This window comes from Piliocolobus tephrosceles, chromosome X (assembly GCF_002776525.5).
Source record: "Piliocolobus tephrosceles isolate RC106 chromosome X, ASM277652v3, whole genome shotgun sequence".
Lineage (NCBI taxonomy): Eukaryota > Metazoa > Chordata > Mammalia > Primates > Cercopithecidae > Piliocolobus > Piliocolobus tephrosceles.
Window position 1 is genome coordinate 81,414,434 of NC_045455.1, and position 18,149 is coordinate 81,432,582.

Sequence of the window (18,149 nt, forward strand, 5' to 3'; positions counted from 1 at the left end):
GATTCAAGTACAGAAAGAGAAATAAAATTGTGTCCATTATATCTATTCTGATAGATATAACAGAACTGGCTGGGGGTGGTGGCTCATGCCTGTAATCCCAGCTTTTTGGGAGGCCGAGGCAGGTGGATCACTTGAGGCCAGGAGTTTGTGAGACTAGACTGGCCAACATAGTGAAACCCCATCTCCACTAAAAATACAAAAATTAGCCAGGCTTAGTGTTGCATGCCTGTAATCCCAGTTACTTGAGAGGCTGAGGCATGAGAATCACTTGAACCCAGGAGGCGAGTATTGCAGTAAGCCAATATGGTGCCACTGCACTCCAGCCTGGGTGACAGAGTAAGACTCTGTCAAAAAAAAAAAAAAAAAAAAAAAAAAAAAATAACTTAGAACTATCGTTTCACATTTGAAATAATCTTTGTTGTTATTAAGACTCTGTCAAAAAAAGAAAAAAAACAGAAAAGAAATAACTTAGAACTATTGTTTCACATTTGAAATAATCCTTGTTGTTATTTAGAGTCAATGTGTATCATAATCAGAGAGTTCACGTTCCTATACAAACAATAAGGGAAGCATTGTATTTCAAATCACAAGCTAAAATGGAAGAAACACATAGATATAATGACCATTAGAAAAATTTAGAAACTGATAATGTATTAAAGACCACAGCAAAAGAAACAATTGCCTGAAAAGAAAAATACAAATAATATTTTTGAAAGAATAATTGTATATTTTAATGAATGAAAAGCTTACATTTGAATTATTTATTAAAATTATTTTAAACAGCAGAATATGGAGGAGTTAAGATGGTAATTATGACTTTTACAGTTCCGCTTTCTATCTGTCCATTCCCACATAAATATTAGGCATTTATGTGAGAGGAACTGCACCCACTCCAATCCTTTTCCAGTATGTCTTTTGGAACTATTGAAGTGAGAAGGTAAAAACTACATTTCCCAGACTCCTTTGCAGCTAGTCTTCCATATGCCTGCTTCCTCAAGCACGTATGCCTGTGTAAAGAGTGCCTCAGCATGTGGCTTCCAGGCTCTGCATATGAGATTGGCACCCTCTGGAGTTATGCAGAATGGCGCCCTTTTATAATAAAGGTGAGAATTGGAAGGAGGATTTGAGTAATAAGTAGCTGATGTAGAATCTTCTGGTAACTATGGTGATGAAATGTTTGGTTCTTCTGGAAGCACCCGTAATGAAGCGGCTGGTCATTGTATCACTGGTCTGGGGCAGTGGGAGTAAAGTTTCCTTTAGAATAGTCCCTTACAGGGACAGTCTGAAAGTTGTTACTTGAGTAGCATTCAAGCTATACACCCTGCCAGAAGTTTTGTTAGCTGTCACAACCTTGTAATAATTCTCTTTTTGCATAAACTAGCTACATTGAATTATGTTTCCAGAAACTATGGATTCTGATGGAAACAACGTATTACCGCCAACATCTGTAATAGCTACTGTAGATGAAAAATGGATTAACTCTTCTTTCTTGCTCATTAACGTTCATCCTGAAGGATTCTGCAGTCTTTTGGAGAGGGGCAGCAGCAGGCATGCTAATAAACAATAACAGTACAATTTAACAGGTGCTGTTATAGATCTGTAAGTCACAGTGAAGTTGGAGCATGGAAGAGGAATGGCATAGGAAGGTAATAGGGAAGGTTTCACAAAAAATGTATCAATTGCATTAAATCTTTAGGAATGAATGGAAGTATCTCAGGTGAAGAAAGTGGAAAGGATAATCAAGAAGAAAGAACAGAATGTTCAAGTTATGGAGTGATGCAACAGCATAGTATGTTCAGCAAATTGTAAGAGTTTTGCTATATAGGTAGGATACGAAATTGATGTCAGGGAGATAAATGTAGGAAAAACGATGGGGCCTTGTCTGCGAGACTTAGAGGTTTGGTTTGAGGGCTTTGAGCAGAGGAATGACATGTATTTCAGGAAGGTTCCTTGGGAAGCTATGTGTAGAATAGACTGGGGCAGGAACACTGTTGGAGGCAGGATGCAGGGAAGATTTAAGAGACTACTGCAACCACCTAAGGGAGAAATGGTAAGCTGGGATACAAACCATGGAGAGAAGCAGACGGATTAGAGAGCTTGTGGTTGCTGGCTTGTGACAGGAGTCCAGTTAACCTAAGTTGAATGGGATACAATTTGGGGAGGAAAGAATTGAACATAACTAAAGGGTTCTTGGTTTGGGTGAACAGGAAGAAAGCGAGCATGCTTTTCAGTGAATGCAGAGAGTTTGTCACCAGTGTATTTAGTCTCTACCTCCATTTAGGAGCAGAAAACACATGATAATCTGTATTCTGATATATTCCTTCACTTTCATCTATCCACTCACCCATTCATTCAACAAGTATTTATTGAGTATCATTGATGTTCCAAGCACCGGGATAGGCACTGTGGACTGCTTGGTGAACCAGGCAGCTTGCAGTCTAAGCAGGATAGCAGACATAAGACAGTTACAGAATAATTAATACAGTCAGAATGAGTGCTCTGATGGACAAACCCAGGATATTTGGGGATAGGAAAGGTTTAGGGGGCATGTGGGCCAAGAAGGGAGGTGGTGTGGAATAGTGAGCATTATTGGAGTAGTGAGAATAAAACTTGTTTTTTTCTGAAAAGTATTGCAAAAAAAAAAAAAAAAAAAATCTAACACACTATCCAGGTTTCATAAAGGCCAGTGTACTTATGTCTTGCAGACATTATGCTATGGTGTCATTGTTGGAAACTTTCCTCTATGCAGGGCAAAACCTATCCATTCATCCTCCCTTCTGCTGCTTTTAGTAGAGATCTTTCTGATTAATTATTAACTAGCAAATGTATCTCTAGAACACCACACTAAGTGGTCACATATTAAGGAAGATGAATTTGAGGTGCTATTCACACTTCTTGAGGGAAAGAAGCTGGACTCTGCTGACAACCAATCCCATTAGTCACTTTGTTAGATTTACTATGTGGTTTAGTTTGTTTTTCAGTGGGGATTCTTTTCTCCATTTGAAAATAGATACTTTCTACAGATAAAGGAAATGCCTACAAGATTTACAGTGATGCCAGCCATACTAATTTATAGAGAAAGGATGCATGGGTTACTAGGAGGAACATTTATGTGTCTGTATACCAATCTAAGTCCTACATTGGTCTTGGCTATCATTTCCAAATGATACTGTCTCCAGGTATATCAAGCTAATTAAAGAAACCTGAAATAAAGTACAATATTTAATTGGCCTACAGCACTGTTTTTCAAGCTGCAGATTGCAACTTATTAGTGATTTGTGAAATCAATTTAGTGGATTGTGATCAGCATTTTTTAAAAGAGGAAATAGGATAGGAAAAGAGGGCAACATATCAGAGAATATTGCACACATAAAAAATAACTAGTGTTTTGTAAAAGTTTGTTTTATATATGTATACACTTATATGTAATATGCATATATAATACATATTATGCACACATATGTGTATGTATTTTTTTTTACACAGACTTATTTATTTAGGCATATACTTGGTTAATATGTAAAATGTCACAGATGTTTTAAACCTACAGACCTGTGAAAAGAGTTCTAAAAGAAGCTCCTTTCAGTCAGATGTGCCATTAATATAACAATCACAAATTAATTTTTTATTATTCCTTAAAGCATATTGGGAACTACTGAAAATGTTTCAATTAAAAATTATGTAGTGAATTTAAGCTGTAAATGAACGCTGGGTAAAACAAGAAAGTAAACTTACTCTTGATTTGGTAAATATATATTTGATATACTAAACAAAGTTCTTTAAAACCCTTAAGTCTTACTAATTTTGTTATTTATGAAAAGTTATATTTCTTTTTACATTAAGGAATTCTGTATCAAATATAGGAGAGGGATTGACTCATTTTTGTAAACACACTAAATATAGTAGCCCAGAGGAGATTAGCAATTGAGACTTTTGAGTTCTGTCTTTACACCTGACAATAGATTGGTTTGTATTCTATGATGGTACATTATGCATGCCTTTATTCTGCCCCATATTTACAGATAGAAATACTACTATTTATTTGATGTACTGTGTTTTATAGATAGGAATTTTTAACATAGCCAATTGAAATTATAGTTTCCAGTCACAACTATTGACTGGCATTCTTTTCTATTTCTACCATATGAAAAGGCAAAGCTATGGTTAACATTTTGTTCTAAATAAATAAAACACATCAATGTTCCTAACTGTATCATCATGGCCATTCTTCAAAGACTCCCACTTTTAACTTCTTATAGAAATTTTAATTCATTCCTTTTTAACATCAGTCTCATCATTTTCACTCTTCTCTGCTCAGTCTCTAACATAGCCTTCTAATACCATGACTAGGCCTGAAAAACAAGTGGCTGTTTCTATATAAATCCTCAGGGCTGATTCTACTTAATAGTATACAGATGCTGTTCGTTTAATGCCTTCCTACAACCCCATTTTAGAAATCTTGACTCACACGTAGTCTGGAAGGGGCAACCTTATTGCGGTATGATTCCTCCCCCTCAACAGAGCTGATTGGAGAGGGGTGAGTGCTTGACCCAAGCTGGGTCAATCAGAGTGGAGGCCTTGTTGGCCATTAAGATAACTTGGTCTTGTCAAGCTGGGTGGAGTCAGCAAGTACCATGGCAAACCAGAGCTGTCTACCTATCAAGGATTAGAGGAAGAAGAAACAACAGTTTTGAAGAGAAAGTTAGAAAGCTAGAGGCCAGAGCAGAGAGGCAGAATGGAGGGAAGCCACATGGCTTTGAGAGGTGGAAGGTAATATGACATTTAATATTGAGTGTCAACTTGATTGGATTGAAGGATGCAAAATATTGTTCTTGGGTGTGTCTGTGAAGGTGCTGCCAAAGGAGCTTAACATTTGAGTCAGTGGACTGGGAGAGGCAGACCCATCCTTAATCTGGGTGGGCACCATCTAATCAGCTGCCAGTGTGGCCAGAATAAAAGAAGGCATAAGAACATAGACTAGACTAAGTCTTCTGGCCTTCATCTTTCTTTTATGCTGGATGCTTCCTAACCTTGAACATTGGACTCCAGGTTCTTCAGCTGTTGGACTCTTGGAACTACACTAGTGGTTTGCCAGGGGATCTCAGGCCTTTGGCCACAGACTGAAGGCTGCACTGTCAGCTTCCCTACTTCTGAGGTTCTGGAACTCAGACTGGCTTCCTTTCTCCTCAGCTTGTAGACGGCCTATTGTGGGGCTTCACCTTATGATCGTGTGAGTCAATACTCCTTAATAAACTACTTTTCAGATATACACCTATCCTATTAGTCCTGTCCCTCTAGAGAACCCTAATACAAGAAACATTCTCTTCCAGCTCCTGGTCTTGTGTGAACTGCTCTCTACTTTGCTTTCATCTCTGAAGGCTCTGAGATCCCACTTTTACTTAATGATATGGTTTGGCTATGTCCCCACCCAAATCTCATCTTGACTGGTAGCTCTCATATTTCCCAGGTGTTATGGGAGGGACTCTGTAGGAGGTAATTGAATCATGGGGAGGTGGATCTCTCCCGTGTTGTTCTCATGATAGCAGATAAGTCTCACGAGATCTGATGGTTTTATCAAGCAGAGTTCCCCCGCACATGCTCTCTTGCCTGCTGCCATGTAAGATGCGCCTTTGTTCCTCATTTGCCTTCCACCATGATTGTGAGGCCTCCCATGGCCTCACAGCTATGTGGAACTGTGAGTCCATTCAACCTCTTTCCTTTATAAATTACCCAGTCTCAGGTATGTCTTTATTAGCTGCATGAAAACAGACTAATACACTTAAGCTACCTGAAGTGGTTTTGCTTCTATAAACTGTAAATTTCATAAATGTGCCCTGATTAAGATATTTCCCTTTGTCTCATTCAGTTTTTTCCTCCCTTATTTCTTTGCTCTCCCTGTAATTCACCCTGAAAGTCTTGTTTCTCATCACACTGAAAAATATTGGCAATGGTAGAAAACCAAAACAAAGACAAAGAAAAATGATTGTGTTATTTAGGCAAAGTTGAACTGAAATGTGTTCACATTTTTGAATTAAGAAATTTAAAAAGAGTCAGGCCTCACCACTTATTCAACATGTGATAGTAAAATTCATCTCTGTGTCTCTTTTTACCTCTAGTAACTATCCCAGGTCTTTTGTGAACACATCTTTTTAAAAAATTTTTGGTCAACATATGAAGCTGAAGATTTAATTCCTACAAAATAAGATTGTGTAGAGCAATACAACTTTCTATTAGAATTGATCTTTCTTTAGAGTCTGAAATCACCATTGCTTTGAATAGCACTTTGCCTTAAAAAAGGAGTTAATTTCATATCAAAATTAAAGGGTCAGTACTTAACATAGGATTTTCTCCTTGATAAACAACTAGTCTCCAAGAAATATGATTTCAAATAACTCAGTATGCTAATAGTTACTAATGTTATTACAAATATTACCTTCATGAAAAGTTCTATTCTGTTGATCAAATATACACTTATTGTAATTATTATCAATATGAAAAATTTAAGTATTATAGAAGTTTTTGTGGCCTAGGAACATTAAGTGATAGCTTCAAGAAAAAGCCTACATCTTCTGTCTTAGCATTTAAGAATGATAATTGTGCTGCTATGGTTTGAATGTGTCTCCCAAAGTTCATGTGTTAGAAACTTGGTCTCCAGTATTAGATGTTGAGAGGTAGGACCTAATGGGAGGTGTAGGTGCCCCCCATGACACCCTCCTCATGAATTGATTAATGCTAGTATTTTGGGAATGTGTTTATTAGCTCAGGAATTGGTTCCTAATAAAATGGTGAGTCTGGCCCCCTCTTGCCCTCTCTTGCCCTTTTATGTCCTGCCATGGGATGACACAGCAAGAAGGCCCTTGCTAGATGCTGGAGCCTTGATCTTGGACTTCCTAGCCTCCACAACTGTGAGAAATACATTTCTGTTCATTGTAAATTATGTGGTCTCAGGTATTCTGTTAATAGCAGCACAAAATAGACTAAAACAAGTGCTCAATAAAAACCCAACATATAACCAAATTACAGTAATGATACTCATAGAAAAGACAATTTTAAACCCATTTATCAGATTCTTTTTTAAAAATTTCAAAGATCTTAAGTAATTATGCCATTAATTATTTTATTCAGGCCATTGGTGAAGAATATAAGAACAAATGACTTATAGAAAAACACATTGGCTGGGTGCAGTGGCCCACACCAATCATCTCAGAACTTTAGGAGGCTGAGGTGGGAAGATTGCTGGAGGCCAGGCATTCAGGACAAGCCTAGGAAACATGGTGAGTTCCCGTCTCAACAAAAGGTTAAAAAAATTAGTTGGGTCTGGTGGTGCATGCATGTGGTTCCAGCCTACTGAGTAGGTTGAGGCAGGAGGATCACTTAAGCCCAGAAGTTTGAGGCTGCAGTGAGCTAGGATCACACCACTGCACTCCAGCCTGGGCAACAGAGCACAACTCTCTCTCTCTCTGTGTGTATATATATATCTATAGATAGATATAGATAGATATAGATATAGATATTTAAAAGTAAGAAAAAAAAATTGGTAAGTAAGACATCTATGGGATACTCACTTTCCACTATGTAAGCAGCCCTCATTCTATGGCTCCTGTGGCCAAGAGTTCAACGCATTATACCTCCATTGATGAGAACAATGCACCTTAGAAATTCTGCATTCAGTTTCAGCTGTGTCATAGACTGTGTATAGTAAAAGTTATTTTTTTCTTTATATTTCTATTCTTTGATACAGTGATTGAAACTAAACTATTTCTTTCACATGACAGAAGGTGCTTTGAAAATAAAGAAATGAGATACATGTTAAATATTTGCATTGGGTTGTAAATGTAGGGTAAGATGTGATTTACTGTTGTTTACATGTTATGAAAAATGTCTGCACTGTGCCTACATGGAGCAAAACTAATATACTGAAAGGAGTTAGGTGAGATTAAAAGCAATAGGTACACAGCAAGACATTCCTTAAAGAGATAGTTATTTGCAGTTTATTGTGCATAAACAATCATTATATGATCTATTGAGCTACTTGTATGCATTTTCTTTGCATAGTCCTTGATTGTGAGGTTGAGAAAGGCCATTTTTGCCTGTTGAGTGTCGCTAGTAAAAATGGCTGGAATTTAACTCCAGGGGATTCTCTGAGTGTAGTTCATAATTGATCCACATTAAAATAAGCTTTGTGAATGAGACTGATGAAGTCCATTACACCAGCGTGTCTAAAATAATTATCCCACTCTTAAGAATACATTCCTGAAGAACTAGTCTTGTACATACCAAAGAGACAGAAACAGTTGGGGGTTTTTCTAGTTCATTTATATTCACTGCCAAAATCTGACCATCATAATAAAGCATTCCCTCAGTTCAAAGGAAAGATGTTATCGTGGCTCCCGTTCCATTCTATTTAAAAGTACATCATCCATTCCATTGCATCTGCATTCACCATCACACAACCTACAGTCCTGTTGGTATTCAGTCCTTAGGAGAATACTAATCCTTTTATGAGATTTATAAGTGCTTAGTATATGTTATTCGATGGAGTGAGCTTCCATTTATTTTTTTTCTGGTAAGTGGAAAGAGGCCAGAGGTGGGCACTCTGAAGCACAACTAGCAGGGCCCAGGCATTGTAGGCGCTATAAAGAAGAATGCTGAGGAGAACTGAATGCGCTGATTAACAAAGAGCCGCAGGAAAGAAATTTCTAGAGTAAAATGACCTGATTTTGAAACGATCTTTTCTTTGGTTGGTTTATTTTTTATTTGTTTATTTGTTTTAAAATAATTGAAATGGCTGTACTTGTCAGAGACAACATCCTGTTAGCCACAATCTTTTTCAGTGAAGGAAAGAAAATGCATTTGTTTTGCCTATTTGACTTGAGAGCTGTGAGGCTGCCAAAGAACAAGACTAGAATTCCCCTGCAGCAATAAATATTGCTGTGGATTAAAGAAAGAAACATTTCTTTTCCCAAAGTGCACTCTTTATAAATAGAAAGCAGATGCAGAAACAGAAGAGTGAGATATTACTCTTTCTGAGAAGAGGAGTTCAGTTGGAAGCTCCAAGACATTGGAATCCAGAGATTAAGGCAGAAAAGGGGCCAATGTGGTCAGAGATCCTTTCTCTAATAATAGGTATTCACATGAGTTGGTCGGCTCCGTTTGCGTGATACACATCTAAAAAGAATATTTATGTTCGCAATAGAAGGCATATTGTCTTCCTATGAGTTACAGAAGAGAACTCGCTGCCTCAGTCACCTTTGTTCAGACACTTCAGTTTGTTCCCAGGATCTGACAAGGAGTGCTTTAAAATGGCTGTGAACTGAATGTGCTTTTTGGTAACCAACATGCAATGCAAATGAGTACCCCAAATATTCCTCCCAGGGGCAGAATTCAAGCCGTGTGGGTTGCCTGGAGTGCCTATTTGCATGACAATCACTGTGGTCTTCCTACTCACAGTTACATCACTTGATAGCTAAATTTTAGTTCCAGGAGTAAATTCCTGACTTTAGAGAGCAGAAGCATAGACTTGGTGTCTCCTCCTTACTTTTGGTAACCTCTCTCATTACCTTTTTACTCTACTGTACGTGCACTTCTGATAAGCACCAAAGCCTGTCCGTTTCTAGGGACCAATGGAAAACTTTGCCTTCACCCTCCGAATGTTTGCTGAAAATCAACTGACAAAAGGCAGATTAGTGGGAGAAAAGGCACACAAATTTATTAGCATGCCCAGGGGAGAACCACAGAGTGATGATCCCACCGTGAATTGAGATAGAGATGCTGACATACCCTTCTTCTTAGGGAAAAGGAAGGTGGGGAAATGTGGATTACTTTGGGGGATAATAAATGACATTTAGAGGAATTCAATGGTCTTGAAGAATGTACCAAGGCCTGGAAAAAGTCTGTTGGGCTTGCAGAGCAGACAGTGGTTTGTGACAAATATGTCCAAATGTGTAGACAGACTTTGATCTTTCTTCTTGCGATGAGTTAATGAAAACTCAGGAAGGGATCAGAGGTCATTGTTTTCTTTTTGGCAAGTCTGGACTTCAGGGAGATAAGGGAAGTTCAGAGAACAACTTCATCCTGTGCTTTGGGAAAGAAAGGATTGAGAGACAGGAAGCAGGGAAGGTCAGAGAGATCTTGAGGCTTCTGCAGTTCAGCAGGTGAAAGCCCTGCATTTTGGGTTATTGGCTTCTGAGCCCCCAACAAGTTCCCCTGGGAAACTGTTCTGTGGTTTCCTTTTTCTTACTTTACTATTTATCAGATTTTCAGAGTGCGTGCCCCACTTTGGGGTACTTCAAATAGATGTGAAGCATGCTTCTTCACATCACATCTCCAATGATTGAATAGTCTCCAGTGAGATCATTAAAAGTGAGGGACTGCCAGGTACAGTGGTATGTACCTGTACTCCCAACGACTCAAGAGGCTGAGTGGGAGGATGGCTTGAGCCCAGGAGTTCAAAGGCAGCCCGGGGGAAAGATGGCGAAAAAAAAAAAAAAAAAAAAAAAGGAGGGGCTAATTGAAGACGGCTCCTGATCTTAGGTTTATTAGTTTTATTTATTAGTTATTTATACTATTCTTCATCTAGAAAAGATTTGAAGGGCTTGTTTCATTCACTTGTGAGTAATTAAGCATCTCTACTGTCCTTATTTGGACCTATTTTTATGTATCCTTTTTATATTTGGAAATAGTTTGGCATTTTCTTTGGAATATGGATGCAGGGGTAGAGTGGAGATGTGGGCATCACAATGTCTTCAGTCGACACGTCCTTATTTGAAGTGGTCTCTGGCATATATTTTCATTGTTCCTTTTGCAATTATTTTAACTAAGTGTTTGTTTTAGAATCTATTAGCTCTCAGGAAGATATAATCTAATAAAGATTTAATCATGCATTTTATATATTATTTTGACATGCCTTTTTTAAAAATTGGGGAAAAATCTTGTTTCTGGCAAATGAAAAGTACGCCCCATGGGTAATGGCTTATACGTTATAGACCTGGTGGACTGAGTTCTTCTCTTATTGAATTGAAAGTGAACTTTGAAGCCATAAGAAACCTTTAGTTGGCAACTTGGGGTATTAAAAACATTAAAGTATTGAGCACAAGTAAAACTAGGACTTTATTGTAACTTTTTATATTTAGAAATAGTTTGGCCTTTTCTTTGGAATATGGATGCAGGGGTCTAGTGAAGATAAGAGCATCATCATTTCTTCAGTCAACAGGTCCTAGCAAGGGTTCCGTATTTGAGGGGTAGTGTTATTGAAATTGAAAGTGGTTTTTCAATATAAGAATATGGCACCTGGCAATTTAAAGTTGCAGTACATTCCAAGTTCGAAAAGCAATTATTCTGATATACCTCACTCAAAATATAGCACGAGTTAAGTTACAGACCAACTAACCAACTTTTAAGTGAACTAGAAATCACTGTAGGTAAATGTTTATCTGACTTCAATGTGGAGAAGGCTTTTTAAATTTTACCATGAAGAATATAGGTAGGCCTCACTACATTAAAAATATTCTATACTTCAAAAAACATTATCCTCAATATTAGAAGATAAATATCAAATTGAGGGTAAAATTGCAAAATATGTGGGAGGTAAAAGATTACGGCTTTGAAAATATAAAGAGTACTGAACAATCAGTAAGAAACTAATTAAACTTGGTAAATTTAATACAGATGCTTATCTTTGTTTATTTTTAAAGCCCCACTGAGTAACAATAAAGGAATATTTTAAAAAAGAACCTTCAAAGACAAAAGGACAAAGAAGTAGACAACTGATAGCTAGACATATTAATCAAATTTTAGGAGTCAAAAAGTCAAAAAGTCAAAGAGCAGAGAAAGCTGACACTTAACTGTAAGAGACACATAAAATAAGAAGGAACAATAGGCTTAACTGAATACTAGAAAGGCCAGAAATTGGAGTCACCAAGTACTTCTGAAGGTAGAAGTATGAACCTAAGTGGAAAACCAGTTTGGTTAAATGTCTTTAAAAGGATAAGCTTGAGACCCTCAGACCTACTTCCCTATGTCATACAGCAATGAAACTCCCCTCCCTCAGTACAGTAAAATATTCAAGTTTACTTCTTGAAGACACTGACACATGGAGGAACCAGCCCTAGGAACATCAGACAAACCCGAGGGAAGGGGCAATAGGCCACAGGGTAAGAAAACAATAAGTGGAACTTAACACACAGAAGTGTGAAATTCCTCTTGCCTTTTTTTCTGCTTGCATCTGAGAAGGATGACAACCAGGTTTACTCCTCTGGGGTTCCCTACAAAATAGTCAGAGTTTCTCAACCACTTCAGAGTGGGATCTTACAGTCAATAAGCTCTTCCTACACAACAGGCTTACTAGTCCTAGGTTTGCTGTCACACTTTTAAATTTGGATCAGTTACCAAGAATCACTGGTATTTGAGAAAAGCCTCTCATCAAATGAACCAACAGATGACAGAAGAGATGATGTGGAAAGCAGAGAAAAGCTTAAAATGAAACTATCATTAGTATCTTCAGAGATATAAGAAAATATTTTTATTCTAGTAGTGAAAAAATACATTCCAGCTATATAAAGAGGGGACATATAAAGAACAATAAACAGCCCTTGGATATTGGAAATATGGCAGAAATAAATATAATGGAAAGATTGGAGGATAACAGGAGCTATTTATAGCTCTTGTTAAATTGAGATAAATAGAACAAAAAGATAAAGAATTAGACAATAGGAACACATATAAGAAAGTAAGATTATTCTGAGGTTCTAACATTTATATAACAGAAATTTCAGATGAGGAGTTCAGAGAAAATAGAAGAAATAATGCAAGAAAACTTCTCCAAACTGAAAGATATGAATATAAACACTGAACAAAATTTCCAAATACCCACAAAAGCAATACTACTACTAATAAAAGCCATATCAAGGCACATTTGCATAAAATATCAATACAATTAGGAAAAAGAGAAGATTCTGAACGCTTCCAGAGATGATGATGATGATAACAGTAATAATAGTATTCACATAACAAAGGATCAGGAATCAAAGGGACATTTTTCAATAGTGACACTTGGGACTAGAAAACGATGAAGCAATGCCTTCCAAATTGTGAAAGAAAACGATCATAAACCTGGATTTTTATACTCAGTCAAACTGTCAATCAAGTACGAGAGCAGAATACAGAGCTTACCAGATGATCTAAAAAAATGTGTCTTCTACATGTCTTTTCTCAGGGAGATTCTGTAGGATATGCTCCATGAAAATCAGTGAGTCACAGAAAAAAAAGTAAAATGAGATCCCAATTTAAAAAAGAGGAAATTCCTATAATTACCACTTTATAGCAGACAAAAAGGGCAACCAGTATAAACTGGAACTGGAGGAGGAAGAATCTTAGGGGAGAAGTTTCCAAGAAAATAATCAAAGGGAAACTACAGAAAAGCCTTTTACAGAGTTGGACAGTGTCGTCAGATCAAGCCAGAGATTTAAAGAAAGCCAAGTAAGAGAAATAAATAAAAATTAACTCAATGGAAAACAAAAGTTTATATTTAGGAAAGGATATATAAACATAGGATACTTTCTGACTCACACATGAGCAGTGCTGTTGTTCTCTATCATGATACTCTTAGTTGGTTTGAAATGATCTTTCTGGCATAAAATTAAGGCATAAAATTCTTAATTGATTTGGACTCGGACAGATAAACAAACAAATGCCTTGAATTCATCTCTCCCTTTAACATGAGTTGTTTAAAAACAAAAAACACAACTATGTGACAAAGGCTGTGTATGGCCTACGAATACCAACACATTACTATCTGGCCCTTTATTTAAACATTAGTACTGGTCAGTTGTTGCGCCTAAATGCCAAAAGTTGGGGGGAGGTATATTGACGTGTGTTCAACCTCCCTTCCCATCATGGCAGGAACTCAGTTTTTCAGATTTCTTTCCAGTCTTCTTGGTCAAGAGAGTCCATTTGGTAGGTGGGAGGCTTAAAATTTTATTTTTAGTTGATAATAATCTCAAAGAAATGTTATTTTTGATAATAAAATAAGGCTAGTCTCCTTAGATTTGACCTAATTACTTACATTGGCGTAGCAAGAATAATAATTTACCGTGTAGGCCTTCTTAAGTTTCTTTGATGAATGTTTTCAGAAGGAATTTCAGATTAGTCTTTTAAAAGCCTCTTGAGGATAGGAAGCCAAGCCAAGAATTTGCTATTATATTTTACCTGTAGTTCTTATAAATCCTCCATTCTGGAGGTCCACAAGTAAACTACAGTTCCTGGATCTTCTGCCAAGAAGTGACCTTCATTATTACCTGTAAGACTGAGAACTTATAAACCAGATACCAGGCCAGTCCCAAAAGGGCTTTGCAAAGCATTGCCTCCATAAAATCAACCTTAGTTTCTTAAAAGTGTTTGTTCATATTTGATTAAAAGAACATCATTTTCCAACATGACATTCCAGACAAAGCCTTGGTTGCACAATGTTTCTCATTTTGTACTGATAACAAGTAGGACAGATTCTTAATTAATCTATGGAAATAACTACATTGCGATGAAAATAAGAGTATTAAATAAGAGGTTCCAAATTCTGGAGGGGTTAGTCAGGTGGAATAAGATATATTATCATCTACAAATGTTTCATTTCAGTTTACAAAAGCTGAGTCTACTCGATTGTTGAGTTTGAGGTAGCTTATAAGGAAAGCAAAGGAGCGTCTTTGTATATCCAGAAAATAGAACATTAAAATAGCAATAATATTCCAGAAAAAAACCCACAGCTATTTCTGATCAGGTCATTCAGTCCTATGTAATTAACTCTTGTTTCACTTGATCTTGGGTTAGCGGTCTCATGAGCCCATCTGTTTCTGAACTATGTTCTGGAAATCCTGATTCATTCTATGAATGTGGTCTCAAAGTTACGTAAGTGATGCCAGAAGTCTGTGCTTTGAAGTACCTGGTATAGTCCTATTCACAGGCTCTGAGATGATTCTTCTTTGTTGAAGATGAAGCAACATTATCAAACCACAGCTGACTTGGACCAGGACAAATAAAAGTCTCTTTCTGGCCTCTAGCTGGTTGCACTTTCAAGGAAGCATCAGAGTGAAACAGAAAACCACCTGTAGATGACAAGGGACTTAAAACTGTTGTGGTTAACTTCACACCGGTAAGTTCCAAAAGTGAAAGATCTGATGAGAGTTCATTACAAGAATAATGCAAGTGTAAAAAATATTTTTGATTGTTTCTGTGGCATGCAAAATAAGAGAATAATTACAATTTAAAATGATATAGATAAAATATCCATAAACATAATAATTAGACCTATTTTAAAGAATAGTACATCTCATTAATAAAAACAGATGATCATAATCATTTAGAGAAAAAAATATTGAGATATATAATACTCCTGACATAATAGACCATGAATATGCAAAGACTATAGTAAGAATACATCAAGAATATATATCAAGTAAAGAGATTCACTAAGTCTGAGTAGGTCTTAAATATCTTTATATATTAGTAAAATACTACAGGTAAGTAATATGAAAATCTCTAATTGAAAACCATGGGCTTTGAAGATGCTAGATTCAAATTAAAGAAGTAAAGTTGTGACAAGTCACATGTTAAAAAATAACTGAAATTATGATTGATAACACTAGACTGTTGTTGTCTAATAACAGGCAAAGCAGTGCCAAGATTAGAATAAACAGAAACATATCAATGGTGAGGGCACTGGCAATTCTTTAAGAACTTCCCAAACAGCATATAATTACTGAAATACTTATATTAATAAACATTTACTCATACAAATTTAACCTAGGGAAGGCTGAGCATCTCTTCACATTTAACATCTCTTCCCATGCAACTCATTAATAGTGATATTCAAATAAACCTAATTATTTCTAGTACCTCTCTTTTCACATGACAAGCAAACAAATCCTTTGTGATTTATCTGGGGAATCTCAAAGACAGTTTTAAGATGCAAGAGATATGATTCAGGTTGTGATTTTGGAAAGGAAACATATAAAAAATTTTCAGAAGATTTGAATGCTTGATTAAGATGAGATCATGGAATAGTTAGCTATGTATGATCACGGGATACCTGCCTATTAAACCTTAACTACCTATTAAACCAAAGTGACAATAAAAATTATAAAAGTAAACATAAGAACTCTAATGGTTAATTGTATGTGTCAGCCAGAGTAGCTAAGAGATTCGTAGATAGCTGGGAAAACATTATGTCTAGGTGTGTTTATAAGGGTATTTCTGGGAGAGATCAGTATTTGAATTGGTAGATGAAGCAAAGATCGCCCTCACCGACGTAGATGGGCACCACACAATTTGTTGAGGGTTTGAACAGAATGAAAAGGTAGACGAAGGCTAAATGTGCTGTCTGCTTGAGCTGGAACATTCATCTTCTCCTGCCCTAGGACAGTGGAGCTTCTGGTTCTCTGGCCTTTGGACTCAAACTGGGACTGGGACTTACACCATTGGCTTCCCTGGTTCTCAAGTCTTGGAGCTAAGGCTGGAATTGTTAAGTGGTAACTGGGCTTTCCTGGGCCTCCAGCTTGCAGACAGCATATTGTGGAGGCCTCAGCCTCCATAATTATGTGAGTCAGTCCCTATAATAAACCTCTTTCTAGATATCTCCATATATCCTTTTGATTCTGTTTATCTGAAGATCCATCACTGATACAGGAGGTATCATTACTGGAAAGAATCTGAGCTTTTGTCTATGTGAGAAATCTTTGTTTTCATAAATAATCAAGGAAAAACAGTAAACATAAACCATGGAAGTTATTCTGTAAGACATAAAATCCTTGTCATCCAGGGAGATTGCACAGAAGGTAAAGAATAAACTTTTATAACTGCCTATCAAGACCTGACCAATAATCTGAGATAATCTTAGTCTTTTAACCAAGAGAAAACTGAATTCCAGTTTTGCATCAGTATAATATTTGATACTAAAGCTTTTTTTAGAAAATCCTATAAATAACTCATCAAACCATAGCTAGCACTGATCAAGACAAATAAAATTCACTTTTCTTGAGCTCTCTATATCATTCTATATCTATACATGTTTTTTATGATACAAGTTTTCAAAGTGGCAAAAATGAACATATTCATTAACAAACTCCAAATATAGAGCTTCTCTATATGCTATAAAAATAAATAACAAAAAGTGTATAAACTTAAAATTACACTTGATAATTAATGTTTCAGTTTTTCATCTTACTTAGAGATGACCTAAGTATCTAATGAATATCCATTAATGTACTCATTTTGGATCAGTCCAAAATTTTAAATTACCAAAAGATCTTGGAAACTATCACCAAGCTGACATATTACAAAATATAACTACTGTTGAAATAAAGTTTGTTAGAATAAATATTTAATTTGGTTAAACACAGATTGGCATCTTTCATAGCCTTAAACATTTAGTAGAAGTAATGTTAGTGTATTTAATCATTACACTTGTATAAGTTTATGAAGAACATATCCAAGTAGAATAAATATGTCATTTAACTCAGAGAAGACATAACTATTTTTATTAAACCAACAACATTAAATTAGTCTTATTTGCAAAATATTTATCCAAATTATGTGAACTTGAATTCCTAAATCATTTGGGTTAGTTTCATTAAGAATGCCCCCTTTTTGGCACACAGAAATTATTGGAACTTTAATTTCCAACATTTCTGGGAATTTTAGGAATATTCAGTTATAAAGCACTTATCTCTGTAACTCAATCAGAATAGAGCTCTTCTAATTTAAGATATTTTGTAATCTAATTTAATATCACTTGGAGGTAGGAAAATATACACTCACACAATGATATTTAAAGGCTTTTTTGAATTACAGGTCTAAACATTTATGTCGTTGAGAAAGAGCTTATTATAGCTTAAATGTCATGATTTCAGCCATGGATCAAACACAAATTAAGAAATAGAAAACTTACCAGTCCAGATACCTACTTCTCAGTAGGCATAAAATTCTTAATTGATTTGGACTCAGACAGGTAAAGAAAAAAATGCCTTGAACTCGTCTCTCCCTTTAACGTGAGTTGTTTAAAAACAAAAAACACAACTATGTGACAAAGGCTGTGTATGGCCTATGAATTCCAACATATTACTACCTGGCCCTTTATAGAAAATCATTGCCACCCTGCAACT